Source organism: Taudactylus pleione, unplaced genomic scaffold, assembly GCF_031769625.1.
Source record: "Taudactylus pleione unplaced genomic scaffold, aTauple2 ptg001536l, whole genome shotgun sequence".
Classification (NCBI taxonomy): Eukaryota; Metazoa; Chordata; class Amphibia; order Anura; family Myobatrachidae; genus Taudactylus; species Taudactylus pleione.
The window spans coordinates 927,238-949,574 of record NW_028285933.1 but is presented as its reverse complement, the minus strand read 5'-3'; positions in this window follow the sequence as shown (position 1 = coordinate 949,574).

Genomic DNA, 22,337 nt, shown 5'->3' with positions numbered 1-22,337 from the left:
AGCTTGCGACCAGGAGGCCGCACCAAAAAAACAGAAGCACTCGCCCTCATTCAGAGAGAGCGGTCACTTCTTGCAACCGCCCCTGAATGAGGTCCTAAGTCCTGCAATGGTAAAGCCAAAATAGAAAAACCTGGGATCCATGATCTGCAGTATCCACACATGCCCAAGAAGGTACGGATTTGCTGTTAGTTCTGCGGCAGTGTCATGGTATGTATGGCCTGTATCCTGTCATTAGTCAGATGTCGTAAGTATTTAACCCTGGTCTGGCATGGCTATAATTTGTCCTTAGCAACCTTGTGTCCTGTCTGTGAGAGATGAAGCAACAGTAGTTTAGCATCATTTAAACATGACATTAATGAATCAGAACACAACAATAAATCATCTACACATTGTATTAGAACAAATCTATTGGCAGGTTGAAAAGATTGTAAACAGTTGTGTAAGGCCTGGGAGAGGATACTGGGGCTGTCTATGAAGCCCTGGGGCAATCGTGTCCATGTGTATTGTACCCCTCTGTATGTAAATGCAAATAGGTACTGACAGTCAGGATGAAGAGGGACAGAGAAGAAGGCAGAACAGAGGTCAATGACAGTAAAATTGGTTGCAGATGGTGGGATTTGCATGAGGATGTCAGCTGGGTTTGGCACTACAGGGAATTGGCTCTCAACGACCTTATTAACTCCTCTAAGGTCCTGTACAAATCTATAGCCCCTCCCCTCCAGCCATCTTCACTGGAAAATGGGACTATTGGCTACACTTGCTGTACGGACTAAAATTCTCTGTTGTAGTAACCACTCAATTATGGGATAAACCCCTATCTCTACTTCTGGTTTTAATGGGTACTGGGGAATTTTTGGAGCTTGCCTACCACTTTTTAGATTTACCATTATGGGAGCTACGTTTGCCATCAATCCAGTGTCCTGTCCATCTATGGTCCAGAGGGACCCTGATATCTGAGAGAACATCTGCTCTTCCTGAGATGGATGTTTATCTGAAACAGTAGAGTGAAACATCAACCTTTGGGGAGTGTCCAATATATCCCTTACCTCGGGTGCAACTCTCTCTGGGATATCTGGAAATATACCATCAGGGGTACAATAAATGATGCATCCCATTTTACATAAATCCCTTCCCAGTAGGCTAGTAGGGGCTGCTGCTGCCAGGAGAAAAGAATGCCTGGTATGCAATGGAGTGATAGTAACCTCTGCAGATTTGGTTAAAGGATAATGTTGAACTTCACCTGTAAATTGGAAGGAGACTTTAACACTGATCTGGTCGCCCTTGTGTCTACAAGAAAAAAATGTTTGTTACCAGCTATATCAACTATCATTACAGGTTCTTTCCTAGTATCCTCAGTTAACCTGACTGGCTGTAGACCTGACCCCTAGAGCTGACTGTCTTCCTCCAGTAAAGCATTTACTGAAACAATGTGAGCAGGTGATTGCTGGAACTGTCCTGACTGTGGTGGGTGCCCTCCTTGTGGGTATCCCGGTGCTCCCTGGTTTGGCGGTTCCCACTTTCTAGCTTTACAAAACCTACTTATGTGTCCCACCTTGTTACAAATATAACACCTTTGTGGTTGACGTGTATTGGAAGGTTGTTGTTGTGTAGGTTGAGGAGTGTGGAAAGATTGTGGTTGTGTATGGGGATATGGGTTTGGGGTTTGTGTGAGATGGGTGTATTGTGGCTGTGTGAGGTAACAGTGCTGCGGTGATATTTGCATTGCTTCCAGAGCTTGAATACTAATGGCCATTAGTTTCTCGCTCTGCATTTCTTTCTTCCTAAAGATGTTTTTATCATGTTCAATTACAGATTCCCTGAGTGTGTCCACTGTAACTCCCCTCCATCCAGGAAGTGAGGTCTGAACCCTGGCCTTTAGAGTGTCTTTAAGACCATCCATAAGCACCGTGATTGTCATTTCCCTATGGTGTGTGTTGTCCTTTATATCTTCTATACCTGTGTATTGGGTAATAGTCTGCAGCGCTCTGGTGAAATAATCTGCTGCAGACTCACTCTCTTTCTGCTTAATTGTAAAAATTTTACTCCAGGACTACTACTGGAAAATAAACAGCCAATTGGGTGACAATTTGGGTTATATTGTCCTGATTACCTGCATCAGTTATGGGACCATCTCCATCCAATACAAAGGCTGTGATAAACCTTTTCACGTCGGTATTGTGTGGAAGACATGCCCATAATACCACTCGCCAATCTTTGTTGGTTGGCTCATGAGCATTACCTAAATCCTTTACAAATCTCTGGAATTTTGCTAGTTGTTTCCTAGGGTCAGGGAAATCTGTCATTATGGAATGTAGCTCCGCTCTCATCCATGGACAATGCATCACTACATCCCTGGTGGTCACTATTCCATTTGCGTCCGGATTCCCATTGGGAACAGTTATTGTCCGGACGGGATGGAGGCCAGCCACACTGCTACCTTTGGCCTTGCTACCTGTTTGAGGGTTCAGCCTATTACTACTACGTATGGTATTAACAACCTCTGCTACTGTTACAGCGGGTGTTAATACTTCCTGCACTAGTGGGGCTACCTCCATTACTGGTACTAGTGGGCCAGTTACCTGTGCTTGCGGTGATGGTATATTTAACATTTGGGCAACATGGGAAAGAGCTGATATTACAACAGGTTCATCATCTGCATTATAAACATGTTCCTTATAGTTACTCAGGAGAGGGTACGTTACTTGTTACATTTTTATGGTTTTTGAGATCGACTGTACCTTCACCCCCATCCGCATAGGGCGGAGGTGGTGTGTATGTGCCACTAACATTACCTTCTGCAATGCTATCTTGCCATGCGTGCTCTTTTGTGGCATGCACACAATGCTAATTTGCATTGCGTACGCGCTCCCTTGCAGTGTGAGCGTGACACTAGTTTGCATCGCGTGTACACCGCTAAGCCACATGTTCCCCTCGTGCTGCCACAACTTTAAACAATCATTAAACTTTATACTTTTCTTTAGAGATTTCACTAAACATACTATTTCTAACATTATTCAGTACCTCCAAATCAAAGCTACCAATCATAGGAAATGGTTTTCTACATTCCTTGGTCATATTGATCCATATGCTACAGTACGCTGTAGCGTACGCACCATACTTTTTAAACATAACATACCTGGCCGATCCAGTCGGCCCTTCCACCAGCAGCACATCATCGACCATTACTAGAGATTGCATCGCACCCATCTGAGAAAATGCTTAGCAATTTCTAAAGAATTTCGATTGGTGAATGATTTTCAGAGAACTACGTTCTCGCACTCCCTCCCGTTATACACACCTGGCCTGCATGGCATTACAGTCAGCTTGCACAACGAGGAGCAGAATAATCACCTATTGTAAATTATTCTACCTGTGGCGAATTCAAACAAGCTTCAGCCTTTCACTTCATCCCATTATGCACCACTTTCCCGATAAGCGATATGGTCCGTGTGCATAAATGAGGAGTAAAATAACCACCTAGCTTATTATTCTACTTGTGGTGAATTCCCCTCAAGCTTCACCACTTGGCTTTCTACTTTGACTTTACTCCCAGCTAGTAGCATCTAGGAGTTCCAATAACTCCTAACATTGCCAGTAGTTTCACTCCCACAACAACCCACTTCACAATTTTATATAACCATGTGGTACGATCGCATTGCCCAAAGAACCTAACTGATCAAAGGACTTTGTGATTAATGGGTGTCGGACCAAGAAACCCCTTTGTTTCTCGATAACCACAATGTACCTGCTTTGCACACTGGCCCAGTAGTTTGTACGGCCCCGTCAGGCACCTACTGAGTTTCAACCTAGCCTTAACAGACAGTAGCCTCCACTTTACACTTAGGCTTAACAGACAGTAGCCTCCACTTTACAATCACACGTTTCAATTATATACACCTTTTCTGCTCAGAAAAAATTAAAACCTTTTCCTTAAATATAGCAGTGCAATTCAGAGGTTTAACAAGCAATCACGCTATGAATACAATGACCGTTTGAACACGTGGCAGCAATACAGGAAATATGCATTCGCTATTGTGTGACTTACTCCCTAACACAAACTTTTATCAATGAAAGAAAACAAACTTTTCCTTCCTTGTCCCTGGATTATAATCAGCGCTCCTTGAACTCACACAATAACGGATATTGGTCTCTCAACATCAAGTGGTAGCAAGTTTTCGGACACAGTGCATCCTTTCCTGCATATGGCGCCGTCCACCCTTTGGTGAGATATCGATAACCGTGTGTTACTTTGTAAATTGTGGTAGCGTGACCTCACTCTACGAGCCCCCAACTATGAATACCTAATGATCTGTATACCTAAATGTCGCACAAGAAATAATTGCTTTCCAGACTTTGAGTGTGGTTCCAAAGCACAAAAAGATCTTATTCATATAAAAAGCATTTAGTTACACGCTGTGATCTAAATACAATTAGTGCAAAAGACTATACATAAACAAGGTACAGTCAATACATATGCAGGCGCTCTGGATCCAGATTTCCGGCATCAAAGGTGAAGCCTCCGTCAAAAGAAAGAATATGATGACTAACTACTGGAAATAGAGCGCCTGAATATATACCCTTACAGAGAGTAGGCAATACAATAGAAACAAGTTGGCATAATCCCATTGGTTCTTCTTCTTGGTTCTTCTGTCATAGGTCAGTTTGTACAATGGTAGTTCAGCCCTCCAATGGCTCTTTGTGTGTGTGTTTTAACTAATCAATAGACACTACATACAGAGTACATTCTAACACCTAATTCTCTATAATCCATAACTTGCAGACGCATGTTGGGATCTCCTTGCCGATGGAACCAGAGATTTGCAAATAGACAGTGGTTTAGAATGGCACCAAACATGGTCTGCTTGTCATGTACTAAACCTTAGATATCAAATACATACATTTTTCATCATAATTAATAACTTTAATATAAACCATAATTTGCAGAAACCTTTTCTGAGTGCGTGTATATTTATGATTATATGTAAGTATGCGTTGTGTATCTACATGCAGCATAAGAGGTATGCTGTGTGCAGGAGTTGTGTTACAGCACAAAACATGCGCTGTGTGTGTTTCTATTTATAATTGCAACTGTATATATATGTGTGCACACATTGTGGATACCCATGTGATCGTTTAAGTGTATATTGACATATATATATATATATATACACACATACACCAATAAGTTAATATATATATATATATATATATATACACACACGCATACATAGCTTCAAACAGTAATATTACTTCTGTCTGAACTAAAATAATGACAGACAGTTGTCAGTCCCTCTTAACCACATCAGCATGGGACACAAGGCCTACAATTTCTAACGATAGCTAAACATCTGACAATTGTTTCTAAATCCACATTCAGAACACTCTCTCTGAGCATATCAGTGTCTGTGTTATACTTCAATTGCTACAGACATACTGTTTCTATATGCGAAGTAAACACTCACAGTATCTTTGTGTATTCCAATTACTAGTCCCAGACATGTACACAAGACTTGTTTGTCAGCACTGAATATATAAAGTCTTTAAATATATGTGTATTCATGATTATGTAAAGACTTTAACAGTGTGCAGTAACACGGCAAATGTACACAAAGCTAAAATAGTGCAGTGCACAATAATATTATACTGACTACACCAGATGGCGTCGTGCAAATATTAATTTTATAATTTAGGTCTCAGCCAACCATCCGGCTTTGACAAGGTACATACAATTAATTTCTTATTCCCTTTCTTGTGAATCTTTCTTAAACAAGATCTGGTTTATCACTTTTATTTAATTTAAAAGTTTGCCTTCGAGTTTGTTACTCCTTATGCAGGGGCCATGTACCTTACATATCTGTTGTAATTTTAATTGGATCAAGTGTGCCATTTCCATTCCTTCTGTTACCCCAGGACCTAACACTATACGTATAATATCCATGGGGGTCTTACATTTGGACAGATTTTTGTTGTCCACATTACCCATATCTATGGGTTCACCAAACCCTGTTCTGTGGGTTTCACCAAACCCTGTTTTGCGGGTTTCACCAAACTCTGCTCTGTGTGGGTTTACTAAACCCTGCTATGTAGGTTTCATAAAAACCCTGGTCGGTGGGTTTTACAAAAACCCTGGACGGTGGGTTTTACAAAAACCCTGTCCCTTTTGTTAATAAAGTGGGTCTCCTTAGTAGTTCTGGGCACGCTATGACTGTACCTTTGGGATGTAAATTGATTGACAAAGTTGTTATAAACAAATCCCAAACTTCTTCTAGTCTGGTGTTAAGATAATCACGATCAATATGGCAACCTACCAACAAAAAGGTACTTCTATGTCTATTCACTCTGAAAGTATAAAGATCACAAGATGTATCAAGGGACAATACTTATGCTAATCAGAGAAACAGAAATCAGACTTAAACACAATAACACATTTGCATTTCTCATATGTAAATCTATAAGGACTATAGTCTGTATACATTTTTAAAGATTCATTAGACATGTAATTTCATAAAATAAAACCCAAAACTTAAAAACAAAAACAAGAATCTGAGATACACAGATGTCCGAACCTGAATCCCTAAGCAGAGATGGGAATTCCCCAAAACAGCGCAGTCCAAGTTAAGTAGAAAACTACTACTGATCCCGGGATGAAAGTTAGAATCCACTGTTCTGGTCACTTCCGATGTGTCCGCCCACGGATCAGTGCAGGACATCTCAGTGAAAGGACCTCCAAGTGATAGATCGGAACCAATCTATTGTAATTAATCACCAGCCCAAGCTCATTAGTGTATGTCAGACCCCTGCATTACTGAGATCTCAGGAGACGGAATCACCACAAAACATCAGCCTTGGTGTCAAGATTCCCTCTGGCTATATTTGCGTGTAGACAATAATATATAGCACAGCGTTCATACAATTGCAACATATGATTACATCTCAACACAGGAGTCTTTGTTAGCATTCATTATATTATTATCTGTACATGTGGGAATGTTAGGGGGGTAAGGATACACAGTCTTATTCATAACACTATCTGCATGTTTATACATTTCAAGGTTCTTTTAGCTCAAAGCTTAGCAGAAATCAGTCTTTGTAATATTTCACATTTAAAGCTATGAATACTTAAAGGCACACACCATCTGGTGACAAGATGGAGTCTTATGTGGATAGCTTAATAACAGATTTATCACAGGTTACCATAAATACTAGTGCCAGCACCACAGTTACTCTTCCAGTATGTAATAATTAGGGCCTTCTAGTATTAACACTAATCTACCCTCTACTTTCCCTTTCAGATATCACAAACACCATTATAATAATAATAATAATAATAATAATAATAATAATAATAATAATAATAATAATAATAAAATGTAGTTAATACTTTGCAATAAGTCCACTTCCCCTTACTCACATCCGTAATACCTTGCAAGTCTGCGAAAACATCGGGAACATCGAGTAACATCGGTGCCTTGCGCACACTTGCACAAGGTCAGACCTTACTCAGAAATTGCTAAACTTCCTGTATGCAATGAGGCCTCAGGCTGCATAAGGCATTGCAGTGGAGAATTTATGCACGCCCCTGCAATGGCGTTCAAACGCACTGGGACGCCTGCATTTCGCTGACCACCTCCCATCTCCACCCCAAAGTGGAACTTCCTGTCAATCACTCAGCCATGTGACTGCGTACTCACTGTGATCGCTTTCCCGAGACTTTGCGCAATGCATACGAATGCACAGACCAGGAACATCAGCCATCTCTGTGTGTATTAGCACTTGAGATCTGCGCTGAATCAAGCCAGAATGAGAAAAGGAAAATATACTTTGGGTCATATTTAATTAGCAGCGATATTATAACACCTGCTATAATATCGCCGATTTTTCAGCAATATTATCGCATCGACGATAATCTATTTCATGTAAAAAGAAAGAAAACTTTTCTCCATTTTAAAAGGGAAAAATGTGCAAAATCCCTATTTTTGTGTAAAAATTTGTGGATTTCTTACGGAACCTGTTGGACAGCCCCCTAAAAAAAAATTATAAATTGTGTATTATAGCGAAAAACGGCCGCTGAAATTTTGGTCAAAATTGTTTGGGTTTTTTTTTTAAATGCAATTAATGTATTGGGTCTGGTATTTCGGAGGGACATAAAGATACGCCAAGTGTTTTAAATATCGCACATGGCTGGCGCAGGTGTTTTTTTTAGTGGTTTTAAGGAACCACCTGCACCAGCCACATGCGATGTTTAAAACACTTGGTGCATCCTTATGGCCCTCTGAGAAACCAGACACAATATGTTAAATGCATTTTTCACGGAAAAAAACTAATTTTGACCGAAATTTCAGTGGCCGTTTTCACCAAAGTACGTAAGTTACAATTTTTTTTTTGCTAAAGTATCATTAGGGGGGCTGTCCAAAGGGTTCTGTAAGAAATCCCCAAATTTTTACCCAAAAATAGGGATTTTGATAATTTTTTTTCACCTGCCCTAGACTGGAGAAAAGTTTTCTCCAATTCTTTGGCAAAAAATGGCAGTTTTTCACCGTCATTGGCGAAATTGTCCGCAAATCATCCGCAAATCGGCTGATCGCAGCTGATACGCACGGCCGATCGGCCAGCCGATTCGCAAACGATGGCAAAAAGCGGGCGATTTCACCTCTAATTGAATACGGCCCTTTATCAGGAACTCTGATCAGGTCCACTCACATATACATCCTCTTAATACATAGGTATAGAGAACACGTACATAAATTACCCCTTAAAAATTATGTGACCATAAAACAATGCAGAATACAATAAATACAAATATGCCACAAATAACGTATATTATTAAGAATCAACCCACAGTTCCTGGACCTGTTTTCCAGAAAAATAGCCCTGTATATAAATAAAACATTTTCTACACCTTTGATGGAAACTGGTGAGCGCACTATATTAGAGATGTGTACGGACCTCCATGTTTTGGTTTTGGTTTTGCACAAGCTATCCTCAAATTGATAAATACAGATAAAATCATGTAATTTGGACCTATTTTTGTTCCTACAGTATTAATAACCTCAATAGCATTAATTTCCAGTCTTTTCCAGGAAATTTTGACCATCTCACAGTTCATAATATTGTTTTCACCCATATTGGCCAAAAGGCGCAAATGAGCTGTCTGGCTAAACTAAGCAACAGAGCAGCACTTCAAATACATGACAGTTTAAAAAAACAATGTAGCATATTGTGGCACTGCAATGTCAGACAGAATGGCAGTTTTATATAAAATAAACGATGCTATAGAATGTTTTAATCAAGAACTAGATCAGAGGCCCAAGGTCAGCACAGGTAAATTGAGGTGGATTACTATTTAGTGGAAACCAAGTAAAGCATTGATCAATTGATTTACTGTGAATGCATTTGAGCACTGAAAACTTGCCATTTGCAGGTATTCTGTTTAATGAGGTTTTGATTTAAGGATATGTTTTCACAAGTAGAATTATTAATCAAAATAATATTTTGTCTTGTGTGTTTTCATTATTAATTTCATGTATCACAATGACTACTAAATTATACAGTAAAGGAAATATGTTTTGAAATGAAGCTTATTTGGACCACCTTAATTAACATTTTTTAGTAGATGTTGAAAAACTATGACTATCAACAGCCGCAGCACTAGTACTAGGTTGCTGTCCCTGCTCTTCTATCAACTGACCTGTCATTGGTTTTATTTTTGGCTGTGCATCGGGCTGAGCAGATCACAGCACCCCCCTCCCAGCATGCAGCGCCGCTAAAATGCTTTTTTCTGTGTTTATTCCTCCTAAGGGGGCGTGGCCATGCCTCCCTCGATTAGGCCACGCCACTTGTCACCCGGCTGCCCTGTGTGTGTGTGTGTGAGTGTGTGTGAGTGTGCATGTCATTCCAATTTGCCTGAAAACGACAAATATAATCCAATATAATGTGTACCCAGCCTAAGGGGAGAATTCAATTAGCTGTGGTAATATTACACAGGCTAAGTAATCCCCCGGGGCTATTCAATAAGCCCCAAAGGAAGCCCACAAGCTGCATTTAACAGGGATTTTGGGGGGAGTCTGATCAGACCCATAAGGAAATCCCAGTTAAAGAACGTGTTAACGGGTGTCACAATCCTGTTACTGTATATGTCTGTGAACTTATCACAGGTTCTATGTGTTTACATTCACACATTGATTTAACAGGCATTAAAAAGGAGCTGGAATTAAATAGCCCCAGACATTAAAACCCGAGACTACCACCCTTTTTTTTGCCCCATTAAATGTATGGGGCTAATTGAATTCGGACCTAAGTCTTCACATATAAATAGAGCAGCAGATAAATACACTGCAGAGACACCAACAAGGTTTTAGCAGCTCTGAGGTCAGTTAGGCAACAGCTCTCTGCAATACTGAAGTTAAAGGAACAGACTTTAACATTACTCATTATTCCTTCATCAGTGTATAGCTGCCATTACAGATGTGTCCTCATCTAGCCTCAATAAGCCACGTGGCGTGAGTGAGCCGCCAGGTCCAGTGCGACTCTGCTAGCAGGCGTCTTTTCACATTTCTTTTGTCGAAAAATGTGTCTTAGTGGCAATGCAACGTACTAGGATTCGCTAAGAGACTGTGATGATTAATTTGATATGTGACAAATGTATATTGCATCAGACTAAGATGTATTTGTAGCAAGAAAGGAAGCATAAAAGACGCCCGGCATTAGCAGAGTACACGGGATCTGGCGCGCCGAGAGCAGGGCTGCCAAGAGCCAGCCTGGGCCCGGGTGAAGGGGGCATGGCCTAATCGCGGGAGATGTTCCTACTCCCCGTAAGAGGCAAAAAAAGAAAAAACACATTGTTGCAGCAGGACAAAGCGGCTTGAAGAACTGGGGAGGGGGGCGCTGTGAACCCCTCAGCCCAACGCAAATTTAATGGGGGGGATCATGATGATCACTCCCCCCCAAAGGCAAAGGCAGGAGTGGATTGGGATAGAAAACCAGCCCGGTAAATTTCTGGAAGCAGCCCTTATGGGGGCAGGTCTGTTGAAGGACTGGGCCTGTTGAGGGCGTGGGGTCTGTGGAGGGCAGGATACTCCCTTCTCTTAGGGCCTGGAGGTGCTTTTGCAAAGGTGAATAATGCACTCTTTTTGAGGCCCCCATCCCTCTGCACTAGGTACAGGCCAGTAAGTTTGGAAGTCTCCTGTCACCTATATGGCAGTTTCTCTGCAACTTGGAACCTCTGAAGAATTTTAGCGTCACTGGGCAGCGTCTTCAGCTGGTATTCACTATTCATGTACATCATACTGACTGGAAGACGCCTGGCAAAATAAGGGACTGGTGCCCCCCCTACCCCTCTCACAGCTTTCCCCCATCACACAGCTCTCCCCCCAGCTCTACCTACATCACACAGCTCTCCCCCAGCTCTACCTACATCACACAGCTCTCCCCCCAGCTCTATCTACATCACTCAGCTCTCCCCCAGCTCTACCTACATCACACAGCTCTCCCCCCAGCTCTACCTACATCACACAGCTCTCCCCCCAGCTCTACCTACATCACACAGCTCTCCCCCCAGCTCTACCTACATCACACAGCTCTCCCCCCAGCTCTACCTACATCACACAGCTCTCCCCCCAGCTCTACCTACATCACACAGCTCTCCCCCCAGCTCTACCTAATCACACAGCTCTCCCCCCAGCTCTACCTACATCACACAGCTCTTCCCCCAGCTCTACCTACATCACACAGCTCTCCCCCCAGCTCTACCTACATCACACAGCTCTCCCCCCAGCTCTACCTACATCACAGCTCTCCCCCCAGCTCTACCTACATCACACAGCTCTCCCCCCAGCTCTACCTACATCACACAGCTCTCCCATCCAGCTCTACCTACATCACACAGCTCTCCCCCCAGCTCTACCTACATCACACAGCTCTCCCCCCAGCTCTACCTACATCACACAGCTCTCCCCCCAGCTCTCCCTACATCACACAGCTCTCCCCCAGCTCTACCTACATCACACAGCTCTCCCCCCAGCTCTCCCTACATCACACAGCTCTCCCCCCAGCTCTACCTACATCACACAGCTCTCCCCCCAGCTCTACCTACATCACACAGCTCTCCCCCCAGCTCTACCTACATCACACAGCTCTCCCCCCAGCTCTACCTACATCACACAGCTCTCCCCCCAGCTCTACCTAATCACACAGCTCTCCCCCCAGCTCTACCTACATCACACAGCTCTTCCCCCAGCTCTACCTACATCACACAGCTCTCCCCCCAGCTCTACCTACATCACACAGCTCTCCCCCCAGCTCTACCTACATCACAGCTCTCCCCCCAGCTCTACCTACATCACACAGCTCTCCCCCCAGCTCTACCTACATCACACAGCTCTCCCATCCAGCTCTACCTACATCACACAGCTCTCCCCCCAGCTCTACCTACATCACACAGCTCTCCCCCCAGCTCTACCTACATCACACAGCTCTCCCCCCAGCTCTCCCTACATCACACAGCTCTCCCCCAGCTCTACCTACATCACACAGCTCTCCCCCCAGCTCTCCCTACATCACACAGCTTTCCCCCCAGCTCTACCTACATCACACAGCTCTCCCCCCAGCTCTACCTACATCACACAGCTCTCCCCCCAGCTCTACCTACATCACACAGCTCTCCCATCCAGCCAGGGTTACAGGAAGCTTTTTGGCACACAGTTGTGTGGGAATACTGAAAGTTAGACAGCAGCACAGGCACAATGTCAGATTTTAGGACAGTCAGCTCAGAGTCCCGGCGATGTGTACAATCACGGTGTGCAGTGCTCGCTGCTCAGTCATTTGACATCTTACCAGAGTCAGGTTGACTGTTTGGGGCCCTGAGATAGTGGCTTGGGGCCCCATCTGTCCGAGAATGAACCACTGGCTATAAAATAAATGTATTTGTCACACATTATTAGACCTTGCGTGTAAATTTTATATATATATGTATAGCTATATTCACACATATCACTCTCCCTGTATGTTTATTATTGTGCTACTTATACTCCCCTCACATGGACATATGTACTGTATTGTACCCATGACCTCAATGTCCTTACTGTGCTATCTTGTCCCAGATTTGCCTTTTATTCCCCCCTCCCCTTGTGTGACTACTTCATCTACTGTGCTCCCCCAGCGTCCCTACAAAATGTAGCTGACTTACCTTTCTTTCCTCACTTCGGCTGCGCTCTTTGGACAGGCGGCAGTGGTGTGATGTAATCATCTCATCATGAGCACCATTGGCTCAATGAGGGGTGGCTGTGATGGAGGCCTCCGGGTATCCTATGTGCAGGACTGAGCGAGGCGCCGGGTGCATATGAAGGAAATTCCCTGAGCAGCAGCTGAGAAGGAAAGGGTGGGACAGATCTTTGATCCAGAAAGGGTGGGACAGATCTTTACGGAAGGTCTCGGGGGAGGGGACAGCCACGGGGAATTAGAGCCTGCAGGTTAATAGTATACTCCTACGGCTGGTTTCCCCTCCCCTCCCCACTGATGGTGGCAGCAGGCAGGATCATTAGGATTCGCCGGCGCCGGGACCTAGGCATATACCTTTGTTACATAGTGGGAAATCCAGCTCTGCAGTTGTGTACATGAGCAGGGGAGTATCTGCCCCTGACTGCGGATAGCCCAAACGGGCGGCGCTCCACCTTCAACCAACGCCCCTGGCAAGTGACATCCTGGCCAATGGGTAGATATGCCCCTGACTAACAGAAGTTATTGTGAAGGGCAAAATGTGAATTTTCTTGATCAAACAATTTCTGTCTCTCTCCAGGCCGCCGTGCTACACCAGACCCCCTTACATCTCTCCATCCTCAGGGCTCCCTGTGGTTTTCCAGGCTCCCTGTGTCTCCTCAACTCCAGGCCACCATGTCTCTCCATCTCCAGGCCTTGTCTCTCTCCAGGACCCCCTGCATCTCTCAGGGGCCCCCCTGCATCTCTCCAACCCCAAACCTACCTGTAGCTCTCATTCCTTAGACCCAGTGTGTGTCAGCCTCATTCCCCACCACTGCCACTTACTTGCAGGTCCTCTGTTTGGCTGCTGTCCTGGAGGTGGGGAGACAAGCCGGGCCACAGAGGGGCTGGAGGGGGAGCCATTAGTGGTGACTGACAGGCTCTGAAAAGGCTTGTGGGAGGAGCTTCTGTTGCTGGGCATGCGCATCAGCTCCCCCATCAGCCTTTTTTTTACCAGTAGCGCATAAGGGCAGAAGCTGTAGAGCTGCAGTGAGTGTGGGTAAGTTCTGGGTGGCCACTAGCCACTGTAGGGACCGGCCCAGCGTCCTGGCAGCCCAATCCGCCCCTGGGCAGAGGAGACTGCCGCTGCTGCTGTTCTGCAGCAGCAAGCAGCCTCTCTTTGCAGCCCAGCACACAGCAGTGTGTGCTGGGCTGCTCAGATGACAGGAAGGAGGTGGGGGCGACCCCCTGCCAGACCCCTCCAGCAAGCTTGGGCCCGGGTAATTAGTACTCGCCCCCTCCCCCCATCATCGCCCCTAGCTGAGAGGGGCTGTTTGGTGTGACTGCAGCAATGATGGTAGAGGACACATCTGTTCCTAAGCACCAGTTAAGTAACACATAAGGGACAACCAGACCAGGGATGGCCATCAGTGGGCAATCAATTGATGGTCACCATAGATGGTGTCATCGGTGATTAATGTTGGTGGACCCTCAATGATTTTCACTTCTCAATGAGTATCACTGCTGTGAGATACAGTTAGCCACAGGCCAAACAGTGGCGGAGCTTAGCAGGCTGCCGGGGGCGGGGCTATGCTCCATATTCCTGGTACGACAGGGAAAAGAAAAAACTTTGGTTCCTAGGCTGCCATTGATGGCTAAACCATTGGCCATTGGTGGTTAACCGTTGCTGATTATTTACTATAGATGGTCAATGGCCATCCCTAAACCAGGCCCAGTGGTAGTTTTATTATGGAAAGTGTTGCAAGAAAGCTACATAAGTTGTGATTAAAAATTCTAAGAAATTATATGGCCCATTTGTAACAAAATACAACACTGGGTATAAAGAATGACATAATATTCTGAAGAAAAATTGGCATATACTAAAATTGGATCCTATCATATCGTAACATTTACCAAACCATCCCGATATTATATTTAAAAAGGCTAGAAATATAAAATCCTGTCTCCCATAGTCGATTTGAACCATTGAATAATACAATGAGTATAAAAAATGTTTTGGGTGAAACAAAAAGTTGTTATCCTTGTGGAGGCTGCAAGGTTTGTAAACTGGGAGACGGGGGCAGAAACTGATGTGGAGAGCACTTCTTCTAAGATATACAATATATATATATATATATATATATATATATATATATATATAATATATAGCAATATATAAACTGTAACTCCCTATGTGTACTCAATGTCATCGCAGCAATTGAGATAATTTTTAGTTCAAAATAATTGAGCTTGTAGAACCAGATGAGGGCGGTGGATACAGAAATAAAACCCTTATCAAAAAAGAGACATATTGGATTCTTACATTAAACGCCCTGACCCCAAAGGGGATAAATGAAGGTTTCAAAATGACTCCATTTACACCTGAATAATATTTCTACTTTATTGCCGTAAGCTTTGGATTCAGGGCCTGATTCAGGTTGGATCGCAATGCTGCGGTTGCAAGCAGCCAGCCGATGTTTGCATTCTGTGCATGCGTATAGGACGCAGTGTGCGTGCGTGAACCAGGTGCTGCAATCGGAAGGCTGTATGCAGACCCAGCACCCAGTGATTGACAGGAAGTGCCGTTTGTGGCTGTTGACAGGGGATTTTCATGCGAACGCAGGCATGTCAGTGCATTAGAACGGCGTTGCAGGGGTGTGCATAAATTATTCACAGCGAACCATACGCAGCCTCAGTACTCACTGCGTGCAGGAAGTTTAGCAAATTCTGCGGCAGGGTCATGTCAAGTATGAGAGTGCGTGCAGCTCCGATGTAACTCGATGTTACCGATGATTTTACATACTTGCACATTAGAATGGATGTGAGGAGAGGGTAAGGGGGCGGCATTATATACTGCTGGGCGTCTGCATCTTGTGCTGCAAAGGCAGTACGAATGCATTCATCAGCACATTTTCGCAGCGGCCGGTTGCGTGCAAACCTGAATCAGACCCTAAGATCTGTGGGCCTGATTCATTACAGAACGTGACTGCGAATGCAATAGCAATTATGCGCGCAGTCTCACTGCTTTATTATACTACTTCATTGTGATTGCTGTGCCACCGCAGCACAACATAAGGACGCTCACCTCACCTTACACACATCCGTAATGTTTAGCAGGACTGAGAAACCATCAGTAACATGGAGTACCAACACAGCCTCACACACACTTACACAGGCTCTAACCTTAATCAGGAATTACTAACCTCATCACACACAGTGATTACACAAGACTGAGACACCATCAGTAACATGGAGTACCATCACAGCCTCACACACACTTACACAGGCTCTGACCTTACTCAGGAATTACTAACCTCATCACACAAAGTGATTACACAAGACTGAGATACCATCAGTAACATGGAGTACCATCACAGCCTCACACACACTTACACAGGCTCTGACCTTACTCAGGAATTACTAACCTCATCACACACAGTGATTACACAAGACTGAGACACCATCAGTAACATGGAGTACCATCACAGCCTCACGCACACTTACACAGACTCTGACCTTACCCAGAAATTACTAACCTCATCACACATAGTGATTACACAAGATTGAGACACCATCAGTAACATGGAGGACCATCACATCCTCACACACACTTACACAGGCTCTGACCTTACTCAGGAATTACTAACCTCATCACACGCAGTGATTACACAAGACTGAGATACCATCAGTAACATGGAGTACCATCACAGCCTCACACACACTTACACAGGCTCTGACCTTACTTAGGAATTACTAACATCATCACACTCAGTGATTACACAAGACTGAGACACCATCAGTAACATGGAGTACCATCACAGCCTCACACACACTTACACAGGCTCTAACCTTACTCAGGAATTACTAACCTCATCACACACAGTGACTACACAAGAGTGAGAAACCATCAGTAACATGGAGTACCATCACATCCTCACACACACTTACACAGGCTCTGACCTTACTCAGGAATTGCTAACCTCATCACAAGCAGTGATTACACAAGAGAGACCATCAGTAACATGGAGTACCTTCACCTCCTCACAGACACTTACACAGGCTCTGACCTTACTCAGGAATTGCTAACCTCATCACACGTAGTGATTACACAAGACTGAGACACCATCAGTAACATGGAGTACCATCACAGCCTCACACACACTTACACAGGCTCTGACCTTACTCAGGAATTACTATCCTCATCACACACAGTGATTACACAAGACTGAGAAACCATCAGTAACATGGAGTACCATCACATCCTCACACACACTTACACAGGCTCTGACCTTACTCAGGAATTACTAACCTCATCACACGCAGTGACTACACAAGACTGAGATACCATCAGTAACATGGAGTACCATCACATCCTCACAGACACATACACAGGCTCTGACCTTACTCAGGAATTACTAACTTCATCACACACAGTGATTACACAAGACTGAGAAACCATCAGTAACATGGAGTACCATCACATCCTCACACACACTTACACAGGCTCTGACCTTACTCAGAAATTACTAACCTCATCACACACAGTGACTACACAAGACTGAGAGACCATCAGTAACATGGAGTACCATCACATCCTCACACACACTTACACAGCTCTGACCTTACTCAGGAATTACTAACCTCATCACACACAGTGACTACACAAGACTGAGAGACCATCAGTAACATGGAGTACCATCACAGCCTCACACACACTTACACAGGCTCTGACCTTACTCAGGAATTACTAACCTCATCACATGCAGTGATTACACAAGACTGAGACACCATCAGTAACATGGAGTACCATCACATCCTCACACACACTTACACAGCTCTGTCCTTACTCAGGAATTACTAACCTCATCACAAACAGTGACTACACAAGACTGAGAGACCATCAGTAACATGGAGTACCATCACATCCTCACACACTTACACAGGCACTGACCTTACTCGGGAATTACTAACCTCATCACACACAGTGATTACACAAGACTGAGAGACCATCAGTAACATGGAGTACCATCACATCCTCACACACACTTATACAGGCTCTGACCTTACTCAGGAATTACTAACCTCATTATACACAGTGACTACACAAGACTGAGAGACCATCAGTAACATAGAGAACTATTACAGCCTCACACACACTTACACAAGCTCTCACCTTACTCAGGAATTACTAACCTCATCACCGCAGTGACTACACAAGACTGAGAAACCATCAGTAACATGGAGTACCATCACAGCCTCACACACACTTACACAGGCTCTGACCTAGCTCAGGAATTACTAACCTCATCACACACAGTGACTACACAAGACTGAGACACCATCAGTAACATGGAGTACCATCACAGCCTCACACACACTTACACAGGCTCTGACCTTACTCAGGAATTACTAACCTCATCACATGCAGTGATTACACAAGACTGAGAAACCATCAGTAACATGGAGTACCATCACATCCTCACACACACTTACACAGGCTCTGACCTTACTCAGGAATTACTAACCTCATCACACACAGTGACTACACAAGACTGAGAGACCATCAGTAACATGGAGTACCATCACATCCTCACACACTTACACAGGCTCTGACCTTACTCAGGAATTACTAACCTCATCACACACAGTGATTACACAAGACTGAGATACCATCAGTAACATGGAGTACCATCACATCCTCACACACACTTATACAGGCTCTGACCTTACTCAGGAATTACTAACCTCATTATACACAGTGACTACACAAGACTGAGAGACCATCAGTAACATAGAGAACTATTACAGCCTCACACACACTTACACAGGCTCTCACCTTACTCAGGAATTACTAAACTCATCACCGCAGTGACTACACAAGACTGAGAAACCATCAGTAACATGGAGTACCATCACAGCCTCACACACACTTACACAGGCTCTGACCTTGCTCAGGAATTACTAACCTCATCACACGTAGTGATTACACAAGACTGAGACACCATCAGTAACATGGAGTACCATCACATCCTCACACACACTTACACAGGCTCTGACCTTACTCAGGAATTGCTAACCTCATCACAAGCAGTGATTACACAAGACTGAGAGACCATCAGTAACATGGAGTACCATCACATCCTCACAGACACTTACACAGGCTCTGACCTTACTCAGGAATTACTAACCTCATCACACGTAGTGATTACACAAGACTGAGACAGCATCAGTAACATGGAGTACCATCACATCCTCACACACACTTACACAGGCTCTGACCTTACACAGGAATTACTAACCTCATCACACACAGTGACTACACAAGACTGAGACACCATCAGTAACATGGAGTACCATCACAGCCTCAAACACACATACACAGGCTCTGACCTTACTCAGGAATTAATAACCTCATCACATGCAGTGATTACACATGACTGAGAGACCATCAGTAACATGGAGTACCATCACATCCTCACACACACTTACTCAGGCTCTGACCTTACTCAGGAATATCTAACCTCATCATACACAGTGACTACACAAGACTGAGAGACCATCAGTAACATAGAGAACTATCACAGCCACACACACACTTACACAGGCTCTCACCTTATTCAGGAATTACTAACCTCATCACACGCAGTGACTACACAAGACTGAGAAACCATCAGTAACATGGAGTACCATCACAGCCTCACACATACTTACACAGGCTCTGACCTTACTCAGGAATTACTAAACTCATCACACACAGTGATTACACAAGACTGAGAAACCATCAGTAATATGGAGTACCAACACATCCTCACACACACTTACACAGGCTCTGACCTTACTCAGGAATTAATAACCTCATCACACTCAATGATTACACAAGACTGAGAAACCATCAGTAACATGGAGTACCATCACATCCTCACACACACTTACACAGGCTCTGACCTTCCTCAGGAATTACTAACCTCATCACACGCAGTGATTACACAAGACTGAGACACCATCAGTAACATGGAGTACCATCACATCCTCACACACATTTACACAGCTCTGACCTTACTCAGAAATTACTAACCTCATCACACACAGTGACTACACAAGACTGAGAGACCATCAGTAACATGGAGTACCATCACATCCTCACACACACTTACACAGCTCTGACCTTACTCAGGAATTACTAACCTCATCACACACAGTGACTACACAAGACTGAGAGACCATCAGTAACATGGAGTACCATCACAGCCTCACACACACTTACACAGGCTCTGACCTTACTCAGGAATTACTAACCTCATCACATGCAGTGATTACACAAGACTGAGACACCATCAGTAACATGGAGTACCATCACATCCTCACACACACTTACTGAGCTCTGTCCTTACTCAGGAATTACTAACCTCATCACACACAGTGACTACACAAGACTGAGAGACCATCAGTAACATGGAGTACCATCACATCCTCACACACTTACACAGGCTCTGACCTTACTCAGGAATTACTAACCTCATCACACACAGTGATTACACAAGACTGAGAGACCATCAGTAACATTGAGTACCATCACATCCTCACACACACTTATACAGGCTCTGACCTTACTCAGGAATTACTAACCTCATTATACACAGTGACTACACAAGACTGAGAGACCATCAGTAACATAGAGAACTATTACAGCCTCACACACACTTACACAGGCTCTCACCTTTCTCAGGAATTACTAACCTCATCACCGCAGTGACTACACAAGACTGAGAAAGCATCAGTAACATGGAGTACCATCACAGCCTCACACACACTTACACAGGCTCTGACCTTGCTCAGGAATTACTAACCTCATCACACACAGTGACTACACAAGACTGAGACACCATCAGTAACATGGAGTACCATCACATCCTCACACACACTTACACAGGCTCTGACCTTACTCAGGAATTACTAACCTCATCACATGCAGTGATTACACAAGACTGAGAAACCATCAGTAACATGGAGTACCATCACATCCTCACACACACTTACACAGGCTCTGACCTTACTCAGGAATTACTAACCTCATCACACACAGTGACTACACAAGACTGAGAGACCATCAGTAACATGGAGTACCATCACATCCTCACACACTTACACAGGCTCTGACCTTACTCAGGAATTACTAACCTCATCACACACAGTGATTACACAAGACTGAGATACCATCAGTAACATGGAGTACCATCACATCCTCACACACACTTATACAGGCTCTGACCTTACTCAGGAATTACTAACCTCATTATACACAGTGACTACACAAGACTGAGAGACCATCAGTAACATAGAGAACTATTACAGCCTCACACACACTTACACAGGCTCTCACCTTACTCAGGAATTACTAAACTCATCACCGCAGTGACTACACAAGACTGAGAAACCATCAGTAACATGGAGTACCATCACAGCCTCACACACACTTACACAGGCTCTGACCTTGCTCAGGAATTACTAACCTCATCACACACAGTGACTACACAAGACTGAGACACCATCAGTAACATGGAGTACCATCACATCCTCACACACACTTACACAGGCTCTGACCTTACTCAGGAATTACTAACCTCATCACATGCAGTGATTACACAAGACTGAGAAACCATCAGTAACATGGAGTACCATCACATCCTCACACACACTTACACAGGCTCTGACCTTACTCAGGAATTACTAACCTCATCACAGACAGTGACTACACAAGACTCAGATACCATCAGTAACATGGAGAACCATCACAGCCTCACACACACTTACACAGGCTCTCACCTTACTCAGGAATTACTAACCTCATCACACGCAGTGATTACACAAGACTGAGATACCATCAGTAACATGGAGTACCATCACATCCTCACACACACACTTACTCAGGCTCTGACCTTACTCAGGAATATCTAACCTCATCATACACAGTGACTACACAAGACTGAGAGACCATCAGTAACATAGAGAACTATCACAGCCACACACACACTTACACAGGCTCTCACCTTATTCAGGAATTACTAACCTCATCACACGCAGTGACTACACAAGACTGAGAAACCATCAGTAACATGGAGTACCATCACAGCCTCACACATACTTAC